Source organism: Chelonia mydas, chromosome 20, assembly GCF_015237465.2.
Source record: "Chelonia mydas isolate rCheMyd1 chromosome 20, rCheMyd1.pri.v2, whole genome shotgun sequence".
Classification (NCBI taxonomy): domain Eukaryota; kingdom Metazoa; phylum Chordata; order Testudines; family Cheloniidae; genus Chelonia; species Chelonia mydas.
In genome coordinates this window covers 12,743,250-12,759,841 of record NC_051260.2, presented here as the reverse complement: position 1 = coordinate 12,759,841, position 16,592 = coordinate 12,743,250, and the positions used below count along the sequence as shown (strand labels likewise).

General features: G+C 45.5%; 1 protein-coding gene across 7 annotated transcripts in view; it reads right to left on the bottom strand.

Moving 5' to 3' along the window:
• Positions 1-12,864, bottom strand: part of EVI5L (ecotropic viral integration site 5 like) — a 96,964-nt gene extending 84,100 nt beyond the window's left edge. For 2 of the 7 annotated variants that reach the window (XM_043533259.1, XM_043533260.1), the window contains exon 1: positions 12,772-12,864. The gene's annotated coding sequence lies outside the window, so the exon portion shown is untranslated. Of the gene's footprint in view, positions 1-12,465; positions 12,724-12,771 lie in introns of those variants that run through there. The other 5 variants (XR_005223635.1, XM_043533261.1, XM_037887753.2 and 2 more) reach the window with 5 other exon arrangements.
• Positions 12,865-16,592: the final 3,728 nt, after the last annotated feature.

Genomic DNA, 16,592 nt, shown 5'->3' with positions numbered 1-16,592 from the left:
AATCAATATAGTTGCAAGTGTAGAAAACATCAAAAAATATTTAAACAAACAGTATTCTATTATTGTTTAACAGTATGATTAATCGCATGATTAAGTTTTTTAATCGCTTGACAGCCCTAATGCTAAACCAACACGGTATTGACTGAAATGTAGATAACCTTCAACTCAGCACACTAAGTCTAATCTCATGCCCCTTCGTTTCCATTAGGAACCGCTCAACTACCCATTGCAGAGATTCATGTCCATGTTGGCCTCATCCAATGCCTTCTGTCGTGGTCTCTCCCAATCCCAAGACTCCAGACTTTGCACCCACTGTTTGCAGTCTGTCACCATAAGGGAGCTTTTAGGGTGAGTTGAAAGGACCACATCTCTAGCAACAAACTGCCCCTTTATACAGGTTTAATTTTATGCCGTTTAAAAACCAATTTAAATAAATTGATGCAAAAGTCAGAATTAAATTTAAGTCAGTTTAAAGGCTTGTCCACATAAGGAGTTATTCTGAAATATCTATTCCTGATTAACTCCATGTGTGGACACCCTTATTCTGGAATAGGAGCACCTGATTCCGAATTAGTTTCCCTGAATTGGATTAAGCTAATTTGGAATCAGGCAGTTTTACTCCAGAGTAACAGTATCCACACATGGAGTTAACCAGGAATAGTTCATCTGCTTTACATTCTCACCCTATTTTATTCTAGATTATCTTTAATAAATAGATAAATCCGGAGATTTAAGAGTATCAACTCTTGATGGCACTGGTTTAACTAAATCAGTTTTAAAAAACCATACCTATAGCTAAACTGGTGCAACTTTGAATATGGACAATGTTTTAGCACCCTGGTAGGACGTGGACTCAGAGGGGACAGCACCTCTACTGGTGGACCTAAAGCACAATGGGTTTTTCATAGATGGCTTACACCCAAATACTAACCAGGCCTGACTCCCATTACTTGCAAGATCTGACAAGATCACAGCCCAAATTCATGTATGGCTGCAGACTATACTATCTATTTTAGGTACTTAGATGGCTCCCATTACCATAATATCTGAGTGCCCCTCAACAGTTAGCATATTTATCCTCACAACACTTCTGTGATGTAGGATAGTGTTTGCAAGCCAATTTGAATTACGTTTTTCAAGACAGAGGGAAGTCACATGCAGCTAGTTTATACTTACCCACAGCATTCCTTCCATCTATGGATTTTGTAAATTTAACCTCTTAGAAACCTCAGTCAAGTTTCTCAGAGATGATTTGTTGGATGATGACAGACATAACAGCAGCCTTAGCTATGAATTAATTTTATTGGTTGGTGTCAGCCTTCAGGTTACTAAAATGTGGTTTAGTTTATGTATTAATACAATATTTTACAGAGGAATTCCTCCCAGGGAGGGTAAGACTAGAGTGATTGAGACAGAGCAGTCCACAGAGTCTACTTTGTGCGTCACAAACATTAGTAGCATGCAGAAGGATATTTCCTCATGCACGCATACCGTTTCTTAAGTTTGATCTCAAGCTGGCAGAGCACTGCACTTTCCAGGGACACAAACAAGGGTCACCTATCCCTTCAACCTGGACCCACTGCTCAGGTATATTTTTAAACCCTTTGTGCTGCTGTTCTTATTCTAACAAGCTTGCATCAATGTCTCCTGAGTTAACCATTGAGGGCATCCCACACAGGAACCAAGTAAGGTGCTTTGACCACAGAGTGATTGACAGAGGTTTCCAAAGCTGCTCCAAAAAGTCTCCCTCACATGAAATCTAAAAGAGTACACTCCACATGTAGTCAACTAACTAAGTGGCCTTTCCTCATGGCATACAGAATGTGGGGTTGGGATGGTTGGAAGGCAGGTGTGTTCGCAAGTCAAAGTGGTCTGCTGAATGAAAGAGTTGGAGGACCAGTGTACTAATCACCACTGGATAGATGGGGGAAGATCAGAGAACAAGGCTCTGACAGACAAATGTACCTCTCTCTGACCACTTCTAACAGTCAAGTCTTTGGTAGCCCTGACATTACAATTCCCCTGTCACTTCCTACACTTTTTTAGGAGGAGAATATTCCTGTATCAACACTTTGTACATCCAATCTTTGTACAATTGTCTTAAATTTATGGCAAATGGTACTTGCTGAAACAGGCATTGAAAACCACACATGAAGATCCAACATGTTACACTCGGACAGAACTGCATAAGGAATGCTAGAGGGTCTCATTCTGCCCTTCCCTAACCTGCAATTTGGCTACCTCTGCCCAATTAGTAGGGTGACCATACGTCCCATTTTGGCTGGGACAAACCATTTTTAAGCCCTATCCTGGTTGTTCCAATTTTTCTGGCAAAACTTGGCATTTATCCTGTTTGCTCTTGCCAGCTGATCATCAGTTTTGCCAAAAAAGTGGGGTGCGACCTCTAGTGGGGTGCAGAGGAATGTGCGGGGGCTGGGAGGAGGGGGAGAAGAGGAGTGACAACACCAGCCCCTTGTAGGAGGGAGGGCTCAGGAGAGCACCTTAGCCTGGGCCAGCCCTGCACGAGCAAGTGGCAGGGAGTCTTGGGCCAGCCCCGGGCACAAGGGGAAAGAAGGCCTCAGGCTGGTCCTGCACGGGGAAGCGTGGGGGTGGGGGGGCCCTCAGGCCGGCCTGTGGTATGTCCTGTTTTCCCTTTGGAAAAATATGGTCACCCTACCAACTAGGGTGAAGAGTCTGGCATACTGAGCTCAACTTGAGAAGATCAATAGAGTATACCGATACCTCAGGAAAGACAGACATCACAATACTGAAAAGTTTTAGTAAGTACAGTGGGTTCATAATAGAACTTAGAGTACAGAAGGCAACAAAGGTGCCCAGTATATTGTTTTCATACTGGGGATAAAGCACTGAAATAAGACCAAGGAGGCTGGTATATTACACTGAAGCATCAGGTCTGTAGCACTGAGATACACCTAAAACAGTGGCAGACCCTGGCGGGCAGAGGGGACCTAAGCATCAATTTCTGCTGAGCACAAGCACTCATTAAAAAAACCAACAACAACCCCCCCACACACACATACATCCGTCTGATTTGCACAGGTGCTGTGCAGCCACAGCTCCCACGGAGTTCAGTGAAAGCTGCAGGTGCTCAGTGCTTCTGAAAATCAGGTCACAAGGCTTTTAGCTTGCATTTATTGCTGAGAACCTTCCAAAAGTGAACCCATACAGGGCTGTTTCCCTGAGACTATAGGCAGAGATTTGGTACCTCTCTCGCTCCCCATTGCTTTCTAAACAAGTGAAATTAACAAGACCCATCCTAGTTTCACCATAGTTGTTCTAGGCAGCCAGGAAACTGACAAGAATATCACGTTAAAACTTAGGCTGCTGTAGCTGCAAGCAGTGATACTATTTGTGACGGACAACCATCCCCCTTCACCCCCACCCGAAAAAACCCAACACCACAGAGGCTGGAGGAAGGATAGAATAGGAGACCCCCCCCCACCCCTGTATTTAGGAGGCTTTGGAGTGTGGGTGGACGGGGAAACAGTTCATCTCTTCCAGTAGCTTGGGATCTGTGCAGAGAGGAGAAAGCAAGAGGCTTCAAAAACTGGTATATCTATCATCCAAGGGCAATGAAAAATAAAGATGTATAAAAAAAAATAAAAAGAGTCTGGGGGGTCACGTTGGAAGGAACTCCCCTCCAGTAGCTGGAAGTGGTAGAGTAGAGCTTCTCAGTAAGACACTGATTCTGGACTTAACTGGTGCCTCCATCTTTTGTAACAACCTCTGTCCAGTAACATGTAGTCCTCTAGAAATCCACCATGCCTTGTCCTAGTTATGATAATAGGGCTGATTAATCAGTGTGATAAATGATTATGCAGGCGTCTACTAATTTTATAGCTATTTGTCAGCTGCAAACATGTAACATGTGCTTCAATTTCTCCCCCGTTCCCTTAATACAGGAAGGGTAGGACATGTTCTTATAAATCTCAGCCTCATTTATTTGCTGACACCAGCAGGGCATTACTGTAAAATTACAACTATTACCCACAGACTGGAAGCACCATGTCTGAAAAATGCAGCAAAGTTAATTTTACCACTGTGAACAATGCAGCTAGCTCTGCCTGTTTTAACAGACCCAGACACTTTTAAAAGGGAACATTTTCTAGTGCTTATTAATAAGTGATCCCTTATGCTTCCTGGATTAATTGAGCATTATTTCACTCCCAGCTCTTCTGAGCATCCTGTTACAACAGGCAACTGGCAGCTATGTGCAGGTTTGGATCCGAGGAAGAGGCACTGACAAGGTACACTGTAGCAATCAGTGCCACAATCCTGCCTCTCATTCTTAGATCTACAAAGGTTTCACTGCAAACACGCTTGCTGGGTGTGATGTGTTTGATCATCTCTTCCCTGTCACTAGGCAAAAATGCCTGTGCCATTGTACATTTCTCAGTCTTCTTCCGGGGAGGAGCTCAAGGAGCAAATCTGGTTTAACGGCTCCTAATAACAATGGAAATTATACAGGACACCAAAAACTCTTCATAAAATTGTACCTACTCATGTTTATAATCAATTGAACATGTTTCCATATGAACTCTGAATAATCATGATCACTACACAATTCACTGCTATAAAAATGGGCATTATGCAAGGAGTATGATTAGCTGATAGATTCTAGCACAGCATGTAGCTGGTTATAAATCAGAGGTCAGGACTCATTAGCTAATTGTTTATAACGTTAATAAAGTATGTTTTGTTACAAGTAACAACCCTTTGAGAAGGACAGGTATAAGCAGATACCTGCACTGCTCAAGAGGTGTGGTTGAAAAGGCTTCACCTTCAGCCTTACAGGATAGTATAAGGCCATAAGAAAACAGGAACACATGACAAAGGCAACCTGAAAACCAAATCAATCATGACATTTCAAAAGCTTCAGGGCTACACTGGGAATGGCACTGAGCTTGCAAGGCCCTAATTTGATTCCTGGCACAAGAGGGTGCCTACTGCTAGTAAGGAAACCTGCAGTAACTATCAGTGGACAAAACAGTAACAGAAATGTTATAAACAGCTCTGAGATGAGAGGAAAAACAACCAAACCACCCTGAGAAACAGGGTTTTGGAAAATAAGATATTTTTAGTAATTAACATTCTTTATTTACCTGCATCAAGTTTAATTCAATCTCAATGCAAACCAGATGCCATCAGAATAGGAATAAGTGACTGCCTATTGTGAAAGATGCTTGCTTAGGTCTACTTCAAGAAGGATTAAGCTGTGCTATAATTTTAAGTTGTCAGAAAACTGACTATCCTAGTAGGGAGCAGCATTTCATACAGCTTCCATCCCTTCATCAGAAGGAAAGTGGGCACACTAAACAGACTAAAAACCTGGAAGAGCCAGACAGAAAGAGTGGATAAGACAGACAACACCTGATAATAACAAAGTTATTTCAGTTTGGAATATCATGTTAACATGCCGTTAGGTTAATAGTTCTGAAGTTCAGCAAAGTTTAACCAAAACATTTCAAGTCTAAAGGGCATAGCTACTTGGCCCTAGGAGGAAGATGGGAATTAAATTGTTAACAGAAGTGGCTGCATTATAAGGGACTGGTTAGTGAGTATCTTTTTTTTTTTTTTTTCCCTTTTTTAAAAGGAAAAAATCCCAAGACCTAGATTAAGGTTGAGCAATTCTGCTTCCAACTCCATGATCTGCTTCCGACTGGTGCCGTACAACTGACACTAGTCTTGCCCCATTGCACAGTTAAGATTTTCTGTGAATTATTACATTCTATCATCAAAAATAATTTAAGCAGAAGTGCCATATTGAAGACTTCGCAGACCTCTCTGTGAAGTCTTCAATATCATTTACAGTGAAAAGATCACTTCACTACCCATCTGTGGTTCTGTGATGCTTAAGAAATAATAGTCTTGAAGTAAACTTTCATAGATTCAGCCAGCCTATAAGATCTTCCTCAAATTGTCTTGAGCAGATCTTATTTTTATATCTATAGGGAACAAAACACACATTTTCAGAAGCAAGTATCGCCTGTACTGGGACTGTAATTTTAAACACACATCCTCCTTGCTCTTATTAATATCATCAGCAGAAACCTTTGCTGAAACCTTAAGGAATGTCCCAAATTTTGCTTCATTCTGAAACAAAACCAAGGTTCTATTTTAAAATCATTAACATTTTTTGGAAGGGATAAACATTTAGCAGCTTTCCAAAAAGCAACTGGAAGCAAAAACCAGCATTATCCTTAACATAAGACATAGCCTTGTTTTATTTTACACACACCGCGCACACACACACACACACCTTTCTGATAACATGCTTAAAATTCACTGTAATGCTTAGAGTTCTACAGTGGAGTAATGAAATCTACTAAAAACATGAGTCCAGTGGACTAGTATACAGCTGCCAAGATACAGTATTTATCATATAGACTTTTTCACCTTTTGTACAAAAGAAATTTCCCTCTAATTTTCCACCGTGGGACAGGCAAGGACATCAGAACTCTATAGCTTGGGGTATGCCAAGATTAAAAGGCTACTGGTTTATTCATATCAGTGCAGTTAACCATTAGGAGCGAATCACCCACAATTGCAGCAGTTAATTCAGTACCTGGTTGAGTTATCATGTTCAGGCAAGGAGGAGGATAAGAAAGAAATTAATATAATAAACCCTTCATTTTAGTAGGACTGTCCAATCCACATATCTAACATTGCCACAAGTGCTCGAAGATTAAAAAACCACTTTGTTCTTCCTAGCTCTGAAGTTTACAGAGTCTTAATTTAGCAGCTCTACATCATCCAAGATGTAGGCTCCTCTAGGTCGCTGGTTCAAATCCATTTCTGATGGTAGGAACCAAAAGTAATGGCCACCTGAAGGCTGTTTAGGGGATTATATGAAATGAGCTGGGGGTCTATACAGTTCTCAGCAGCCTCGTGTTGTATCAAGTCACTATCACATTTGATGCTATGTAACAGGTTTGTAGGCAGTCTCAGAGAGGCTAGGGCTGAACGGACAGACACAAATTGAAAACCTAGCGCTACCTCCAGGACAGAGGTGAGGTACATTGCTACAGGCAAAATGTGGGAAAGATTATCCTTTTATTGTCCTGGGGATAGACAGAGGACTGTAGTCTCAAAGACATTTTCAATCCGGCATCTTCCATGGTAGTAAGTTCACTTTAAAAAATTCAGGGGGCTAACCTGTAGAGACAGGTCACTCCAGCTACCAGCAGAACACTAATGAGCCCCCATTATTGGTTCCCCCCCACATCCCATGTGAGAGAGCAGGGCCTGTTATGTATACAAGGGCAGGAGTGCATAAGCTCGCCCTCACTATCCTACTAGCATACTTTTGCAAAAAACAAATCAGTTACAAAGAAACTAATGTTCATTCGTTGTCTGGCTCCAGCCTATATGCTACTCCAGCCAGGGGTTACAAGGGCGGGGGGGGGCTTGAGGGTGGTGGGAGTTTTAGAAGCACCATGGGATTCAGACAGGTGGTTTGAGGACTCGTGACATTCTCATTAGGGGGTGTGAATCTGGTTTCTGACCCAGGGGAAAGACAACTCATGTTTGTCATTCACTAGAGTCATTCCACTTTTTAATGAGCCTCAAAATAATATCTAAACAATGGGCAATCTTAAATGCTATATTAAAATCTATATTTCTACAGAGGGATATGATGGCAGCCCTAGGTCTGAGTTTTCTTGCTTTTATTAGTTTAACTGAGACTGTATCCAGTGTTAAACTGCTCATGCAACAGTGCTGATATCAGACACAGAAGCAGCTCTAGTAATACGAGTAAATGTTAGCATTATGACTATGTTAGACTTTCCAGGCAAAAACTCAGTGACCGCTACGGTGCAAGAATCTTCTTCACTTCAGTGGGAGTTCTGAGTAACAACATGCCAAAGAGTATAGGGGGGAAAAAAAAAAAAAAAATCAGAACACACCATCAATGTCATCATTCAAAGCCTTACCATACCACAGGAGCCTTGCAAGGTGCTAAAATACCACAGTTCAGACACAGTAGAATTATATAGCTAGGACAGCTACTCTGATGGCATAATCCCTATTAATCAAATTGCCATCAATGCCCCCAAACCTCCCAAGTTGTAGGAGGTCTTAGAGGACTGAGTGAGCAACAGGTCTTGAACTCTAAAGGCCAAAGGTTTTCTCTTCAGGGCAGCTGCGAACAACATGAATTGGTGCGAACAGCATGTGGTGAAACTAAATTGAATTGGTGCTGTAAAAACTGTCCTTTAAGACAATCACCTATGTAGCCAATGAACAGTCTACCACTTAACACACTGATTCAAAAGTCTTTCCTTCCCAATTTCATTTTGCACGATGCATTTTCAACACAGATCATCAGTCTTTGTATGTATGCAAAGATCTCATTGTGCTAAGCATCTCACAAGTATAGGCAATCCAATTTCAATAACTTTCCTGGCATGACAAATCATAAAAGTGTTGCTAGAGTCAATATATCTGGACTCCAGATATAGGTCAGTTTAAAAAGAACACCTTTAAATATACATTTTATAACATTAGAATGATGTAATGTTGCTAATATGCTTCAGAAAAACTTCAAGGTCATAAGAAACCCTTAGTTCTCAGCCTTTGGCTGCCAGTATTTACCAAAGAATCTATTACTCCCAAGCACACCTATAAAGTCCCATTGAGATCAATGTCACAGGCAACCCAGGACTTTATTACTGAATGTGAAAGTAAATATTGCTTTAAAGGGCCAGTGTCAAGTTTCTTAGGTCTGAAATTATATTGGCTAATTGTCCTGGATCTTGCATGATGAACCCACACATGTACATGTCACATCTCCTCTTCTGAGAGCCATAGCAAGCCACTAGGGCCCTATAATTTCAAAGAATCTTGCACTCTAATGTGGACAGCAGAGAAGGGCTGATGGTAAAACTCATGCCTACAAGCCAGAGCAAGTTCAGTGCTCTAGGATTTTTTGAAGTCGGCTACCCAACAGAGAAACTGGGTTTCATCCCAACTTGTGGCTCTTCTTTTGGATGGTAATAAAAGTATTGGAGAGCACTGGCTATTTCCCCACCCATCCCCAAATTAAATTTTTGTAGACTGACATGTTCAAAGGCACTTCAGGGTTTTAAGCCACCGAATCCTTGTCAGTGGGAATTGGGTACCAAGCTTCTTTAGCCTCCTTTACAAATCCGAAACTTAAATGTTATTGGGTTTTTCCGGAGGGTCGGGAATGTTTTTTGATACATGAAATTTTCAGCACACTTTTCAAGTTTCCTAAAACAAAAATGTTGCCATAGGAGGAATTCACAAATGGACATATAAGATTCAACTACTAAGCGGAAAAATAATTTTGTTTCAAATATAAAGTTATTTTTCCATTGGATATCCCAACTGCAAAACCAGGTCCATTGATAATTTACAATTGGAAAGGTCTTTGTCAACAGTATGTATGTCATGTATTAGATTGATGGGACTTCATATCTTGGCTGTTTCACATTAATATACTTCTTGATACTTAGAGTGTAAGAAATAAAGCATGGTTAAGAGAAACTCCACAACCATGGATCAAAAATTTTCCCTCTACTGCTCACTAGTTCAGGAAGGATATCTGGAAGCATTAACTGATCCTGGAAACCTTGATACCCGTTGACCAAAAAAAGTCATATCGTTCAAATGATCTTTTCTTTCCACTTCAATTTTGACATGATTTCAGCAGCTGACATCTCAGTCTCCAATGTCAGCGGGTCACAGTTATACTACTTGAAGGCTGAGACACCAAGCTACTTCCAAATGGTAAATGACACCAGTTTCTAACTGTTAAGGCCCCATCTATTTTACAAAAGTTACTCATTTTTTTGGAACTGTGTATGAATTAGTGTAGACTAGCTTCTGGCACTTTTACTACATCAGCTAATCTTGCTGGAGGTGTCTGTATTATGGAAAAGATGCCTTAGGCCTTGTCTACAAGAACAATTAGCTGAAATGGCACGCTAGTGGCCTAAAGCATTCTAACCAACTACTAACAAGCATCAGCAGGATGTATGCTGACAGACTGCGGCAAGCTAGCATGGGACAGATTCATACCCCATTTTACCACAAACAAATTGTTTGTGTAGAAGAGCTCTTAGTGTAAACAGCCTGTCAGCTGCCAACACCATTTTATGCATTCCGTTCATGAGACCTGCTCACAGCAAGTCTGAGCAATAGTTTTCAAAGCCATGCTGGCAGCGGAGGGTTGTCTACACTACGGCGTTTAACATTATTAGCACTGATGGAGATGAACTTCCAATGCCATAGTCAAAGTTCACAGTGTGCATTTATGAAAGGGTGGTAAAACTACTTAAAGCCCCATCTACCCAAAAGCTTGTGTCACTGCTGAAAAACGGGTATCAGTTTTCCAAGTGCAGATGCACCCTGGTTGCTCCTGAGACAGTGGCTGCTAAAATCCTATCTAAAGTCAAGTGGAGAACGACAACACAGGATGGTGATCAAAATAATTTGATTTTTTAAAAGGTGCCAATAAGTTGCAACTTGGGCTGACAACAAACGTTTTATATCCTTGAGAAGTTTTCCATTGGTACCTAGTCTGGTGATGTGCAAGATCTCAGACTAGCAGTGCTTTCTTTGCATCGATCCAGGACTGACTAAAGCAAGTCCCATGGACACCAAAAATCAACCTAATTTTCATTCCCTGCAAGCAACCTACTAAGCAGTTAACAAACATCTGGGCCATTTTGAGGCATTTTCTTTCAGAAATACTCTACAAGCAAATCAGTCACAGCAGAGATCCTCCTCTTCGTAATTTAGTCATTTTGGGCATACTGAATAGGCAAAAATTAAACCCGAAGATTGGAGCATTTAACGCCATTTTGGCAATCTTTCATTCGAAGGCAGTCAGTTGGCAGTGTATTTTTTAAAAGTTATCTCAAGAGGGACAAGCTGTGTCCAAGGTTTCTATCCCGGTTACTAAACCCCACTAAAAATGAACACAATGGGCACAATAACAAACCTTCAGCTATAGCACAATTCAGTGGATGCTGCCACTACACCTGCCAAGTGATATCCAGTTAGACCAGAGGTTCTCAAAAAAAATTTTTTTTAGCCTCCCTCCCAACATACTATAAAAACGCCATGGCCCACTTGTGCCACAATAACTGTTTTTTCTGCATATAAAAGCCAGGGACGGTGTTAGGGGGTAGCGGGCAGGGAATTGCCTGGGGCCCCATGCCACAGGGGTTCCCACAAAGCCACATTGTTCAGGCTTCAGCGCCATGCGGCGGGGCTTTGGTGTTCTGTCCTTGGTCCCAGCGAGTCTAATGCTAGCCCTGCTTGGAGGCCCCCCTGAAATCTGCTCGAGGCACCCTAGGGGGCCCTGGACCCTTGGTTAAGAACTACTGAGTTAGACCTTGAGACAATCCTCATGTCTGCGCTGGGTTCGGCAAAGCCATCAACTAAGGGATTTTGGATACTGGCCTAACAACAGGCCAAAAAAGGAGCAAGGCCCACCCAAGAGCTAGAACTGGGGAGTGAATATCTCAGTTTCAGCAGCAGATACCATTTCAGAAAAGGAGGCAAAGGGAGGGCTCCTTCTAGAACAGACTAGGATATCACTTGGCAGGTATAGTGGCAGCATCCACTGAATTGTGCTATAGCTGAAGGTTTGATTCTCTGGCCTAGATTTCACATTTTTTTAACCCAGAAGAAGATGGTAGCTGCTGGGATTGGGACACAGACAGATGAAAAGCTCCTATCACAGAGACACAGCTTCAGTGGCCAGGAGCTGGTGATGTGCCAGTGCGTGCTGAAGGCAGATGTGCCAGCTTCTACCATCTTTCCCCTGGAAAGAGAGGGGATCTGGCACTCTCTCTTCCCTACGCCCATCTCATAGGGACATGAGGGGCTGTGGGACAGGGGTAACACTGCGCAGGGGCTGTGGGACGGGGGTAACACTGCGCCTGGGGGAATAGGGCATATGTGAAATCCTCCTGGCGGTTGGGGGAAAAGGAGGGCATTAGGGGAACAGGGAGTATCCACGCCTCTGGGCAAGAGACCAGGCACTCCCTAGAGGGGAGGGGGGGTTACAGATGCCACTCACCGAGCTGGGAGAGGAGGGGGAGCCCAAGGCAGGAGGGGTTTGGTTTGGGGGTCAGGGTGAATCACTCCTATCCCAGGGCAGGCTGGGCGAAGAAGCAGTTGGTTGGGAGGTGGCCCGCCGTGGCTGGGGGTGGCAGGTGGAGTCTAGGAGCAGACGCCCCCCCTCCATCTTTCTGACGGGGATTCGGGGGCGGGGGAGGGTGGCCGGACCCAACCAGGCTGGAGCGGGGAGGGGGGAGCAGGCACCCCGCCGGGGAGGGTGGGCCCCGCGGGTGGGCCCCGCCCCGCACACACCCCGCACACACGGGCATCAGGGTGTCTGGATGGGGGAAGGGCACTGGGAACCAGCCGCCCCCGGGCTGGGGGGAGGCCCCCGGCTGCTCCTCCTACCTGCGCGGCGCTGCCATAGCGGCTCCCCAGCCTCCTCCTCAGGGGGGCGGGGGACCGAACCCCGCGGGGGCGGGCCCGGCCTCCTCTCCCCAAGTCACCGCATGAACGGGGGCGGGGGCGCCGGGCTCCGCAGCGGCCATGGAACCGCCGGCTGCCCGGACCAGGCGGGCGGGCGGGCGGACAGACTGACTGACTGACTGACAGGCAGGCAGGCAGGCAGGCAGGCAGGCAGCTCCGCCCTGCTCCCCGCCCCCTCGCCCCGCTACCCAATCCCGCCCCGAGAAGGTACACTCTGAGCCCGCCTACCGAGCCACATCCTCCAATCGGAGCTCAGGGCTGGGAACGGACCCGTATCCACACCCACCAGCAGTCGGAGAGGGAATGAACTGCGGTTCCGAGAGGAGAAGGGTGGAGTGGGGGCGGGGATATAAGCCACGCCTATTAAACGATTAACCAATAGCCACCGAGAATAGTTAATAGACAAGACTTCCCACCCATTACTTTGAAAAAGACGTTGAGTGGCAGGACACAGGGGGCAGGACTCCCCTTGTTCCAGAGACCAATAGAAATCGCAAGAGGTATTGATAGACAGGTCTCTTCACCTATCAAGTGCAGAAAAGCTTTGGTGTGACATGGCTTTGTGATGGAAGACAATAATCCCCACCTCTTGCTCCAAGGGCCAATAGGTTAGCAGTCTAGCTTTGATTGACAGGTAATTAAACGGATCAGTTACAGGAAGGTTTCGCAGTGGCAGCTCGGCAAACCAATGGATTGTGAAGACCGAGCTGTCCAGGTCTGTCGCGGCCCTCTGAGCTGGAGAAGAGTTCTAATTGGTAGAGCGCAGGAGACGGACAAGGGTCTCAACCTATGGGGCGTCGAGTAGCTGGAGTCGCGTTACTGAAGGGAGTTTTGCCTTGCCTTGGTTACCTTTCACCAGGCGGAGCCAAGCGCAGGAAGTGGGGGGAGAGGCTGCAGGAGAAACGTTGAGGGAGGGGTCCATGGGGGGTTGCCAGGGGGTTCCCAGGGAGCACTGGGGGAGGGGGCCTGAGGGGTTGCCAGGGGGTTAGGGAGCATTGGGAGAGGGGGGCCTTGCGGGGTTGCCAGGGGGTTCCCAGGGAGCCCTGGGGGAGGGGGCCTGAAGGGTTGCTGGGGGTTAGGGAGCATTGGGAGAGGGGGCCTGAGGGGTGGCAGGGGGTTCCCAGGGAGCTTTGGTGGAGGGGGCACTTAGGGGTGGCAGAGGGTTAGGGAGCATTGGGGGAGGGGCCCCCGAGGGGTTTGCAGGGAGTTCCCAGAGAGCATGGGGGATCCCCAAGGAGCCCATAGGGGATTGGCTCAGGAGTGTCAGGCCCCCAAGCATTTCCTCAGCCCTTTCTCTCCTGACACAACCTTATTTCTGCCCTTTAACTAGCAACAATTGGTCAGTTGTGAAGCATGCTATGTATGAGCTTAAATTGCACCCCATTCCATTGCCCTGAAACTTCACAGCCCCTTAGCCCCATACCTGGCCCCCTTTTGGCTCATTATGTCTCAGCCCATCAGCAGAACATGTCCCCAAAGGAATGGTGCAATGTGGAGCACACTAAGATTCTGCTGCTCTGGATGAATGGACAGGACTCCTGATTTTGTGTGGAGGTGGACACAGAGACAGTGACACTGGCAGCATGGCTGAGAGCCAGGTAACATTGCAAAATTAGAGGGAAAAAAGTGTCGTGTGACCAAGGCAATAGAGTCCTGGATTCACTTCCTGGCTTTACCACCATCTTCTTCTGTCACCTTGAACAAGTGTCTTATTTCTTCACATGGCTCAATTGCTCATCGAAACTTTGGGATGATCGTGGTACTTCTGTAGCTCCCCAAAGTGTTGTGATACTTATCACAGTGTTACAGATGGACAATTAAGACACAGGGAGAATAAGTAAAACTGGGTACTCTGATTTCACACGTGATGAACGATGGAATTTTGGGTTTTTTTTAATGATTCCTATGTGTGCCTTCATTTCCTTTTATGCTTTGCATTGCTGTGCATGGAATATGTAAAGGGTTAAAAGCTGCTCTTAGGGCAAAGGAGGAGACATGAGGCATTTGTATAACTGTCGGGGTTGGTATGAATGGGTTGTTAAAGGACTGGTTGAAACCAGCCCCTATCAATAGAGAATCCAGAAAGACAGTGGGAAAGGGAACCCCAAGGACTGAACAGTGGATACCTATCCCTGGGAAAATCCTGCAGGCAGAACATGTGAACTCATCATGGGTCTGCAGGAGGAAGACAATGGACCAAGATATGACAGGAGGACAGGATAAGAGCTGGCCTTTGGGAGAAATACGGCAGCTCTCACCTAGGACTGAAAGAGAAAGAGAGACAAAGGGACAGAGAGATAGATAGAGAGGAAACCAAGATAGTTCCTTCAGTAGCATGACTCAAGCGAGCACTGGCTTGGCCAGTATGAACTTTGTCTTAATCTTTGCTTTTCTTTACTAACCTAAGTACTTTTCCATGCTGCGTTCCAGCTAACTAATAAACTTTATTCTGTTTTGAAAAGGCTGCCTAGTGTCACTGCAAATACTTGCTGAGGTATATTGACCCCTGTAGAGGGCAAAATGTCTTAGCACAGGAATCTGTCTCAGTTGGACTCACTGGGGTCCACAGGCTCAGTCTCAGAGGCTGTGAGACTGCATGGCCTACCCTTAAGGAAGAGTTGGACTCTTCAAGGCCTGACACACTGATGGGGCTCCTCCAAGGGACTGTTGAAAAGATAGGACATAGCACAGATCTTGCGGATCCATGACAACGCAATCAAAGATTTACTTTAGTACAGTGGTTCTCAGTCTTTTCCACACCAGGATGCCTTATTCCAAACAAAGACACACCTCACCACAGAACCCCTCCCCAGTCTTGGTGGGATCCTCTACCTTTCAGCAATATGGAAAAGACAGAGTGACAGCTATCTCACGGTTAAGAACAGTTGCCCTACTAACTTAAGTTTTTAGAGAGCCCTTATTGCAATAGCGTCTGAGCACCATACAATCTTTAATTATGCTTATTCCATAACATCCACAGCTGTGGTAAGGAGACATTAATTAATGATTCATTGGGTCTGTAGGGAGCCGGTGTGGTCTCCCTCCAAACCAGAGGGTGAGGAGTCACTCTCTCAGCCTGAGTGGGCGGAGCCAGGCCAAGTGTACTTCACCTCCCGGAAGGGGAGGGGTGGAACAGAAAGTACAAAAGGCGGGGCCCTTAGCCCAGTCAGGGGAGCACCAGGGAGGGAGACAGACATAGACTGCTCCCTGTGGACCCTGCTGCCTAGCCAGGGGATGCCCTGGACCTGGGGAAACCTGACCCAGAGGAGTGACTCGGGTTACCAGGACTGACGGTATCCCGAGGAGCTGGGCAGTGACCCGATCCCGATGCTGAGGGCAAGCTGGGGCTACTGGCAGCTGAATACCCAGATGAGTTGGAGGAACCAGAGGTACCAACTCGAGAGACCGGGTAGGAAGTAGCCCAGGGGCAGAACTGGACAGTGTGGTGAGTTGGTGTTTGGCCAGCATGTTGCGGATGGATCCCCACTGACCCAATGGCAGGATTTCCCCTCCCCCTCCTCCCCGCCACTGTCAGGGCCCTGGGCTGGAATTCAGTGGAGTCGCGTGGGCCTGTGTTCCCCTACCCCTGCTACCCTGCCTCTGGGTGGCAGTGTTGGACTAGATTGATAACTAGTATATTTCTGATATGAGAAATGTAAGAAAGAGTGACTCCACAGCAGACCCCAGAATTTGGCCTGGCCATTAGAAAGAAATATGTTTCTCAGCCACCCTGCTGAGTCTGTGTTGATTGAAATTGCCTGTCAGTTTTACAAGGTCAGTGTTAATGGTAGAAGCACATCCAGAGACAAAGAGATTGTTCTAAAAGTAACAGGATGACAGCTGTCCTTTATAGCTGGTACAACTTTGTTTTCCTAAACTCCAGAATAAGATTTGTGAACCCCCCACTCTTGCATGGTTATCTTGTTTGTTTCCTTTTAGATGTAACAAGTGGGATGAATAGACTTCTTGAAGTCTCCATGTCCCACTGATTTTAGAATTGTTATGTTAAAGGATAGGTAGGTCATCAAGTTCAGATGTGACAGGATATA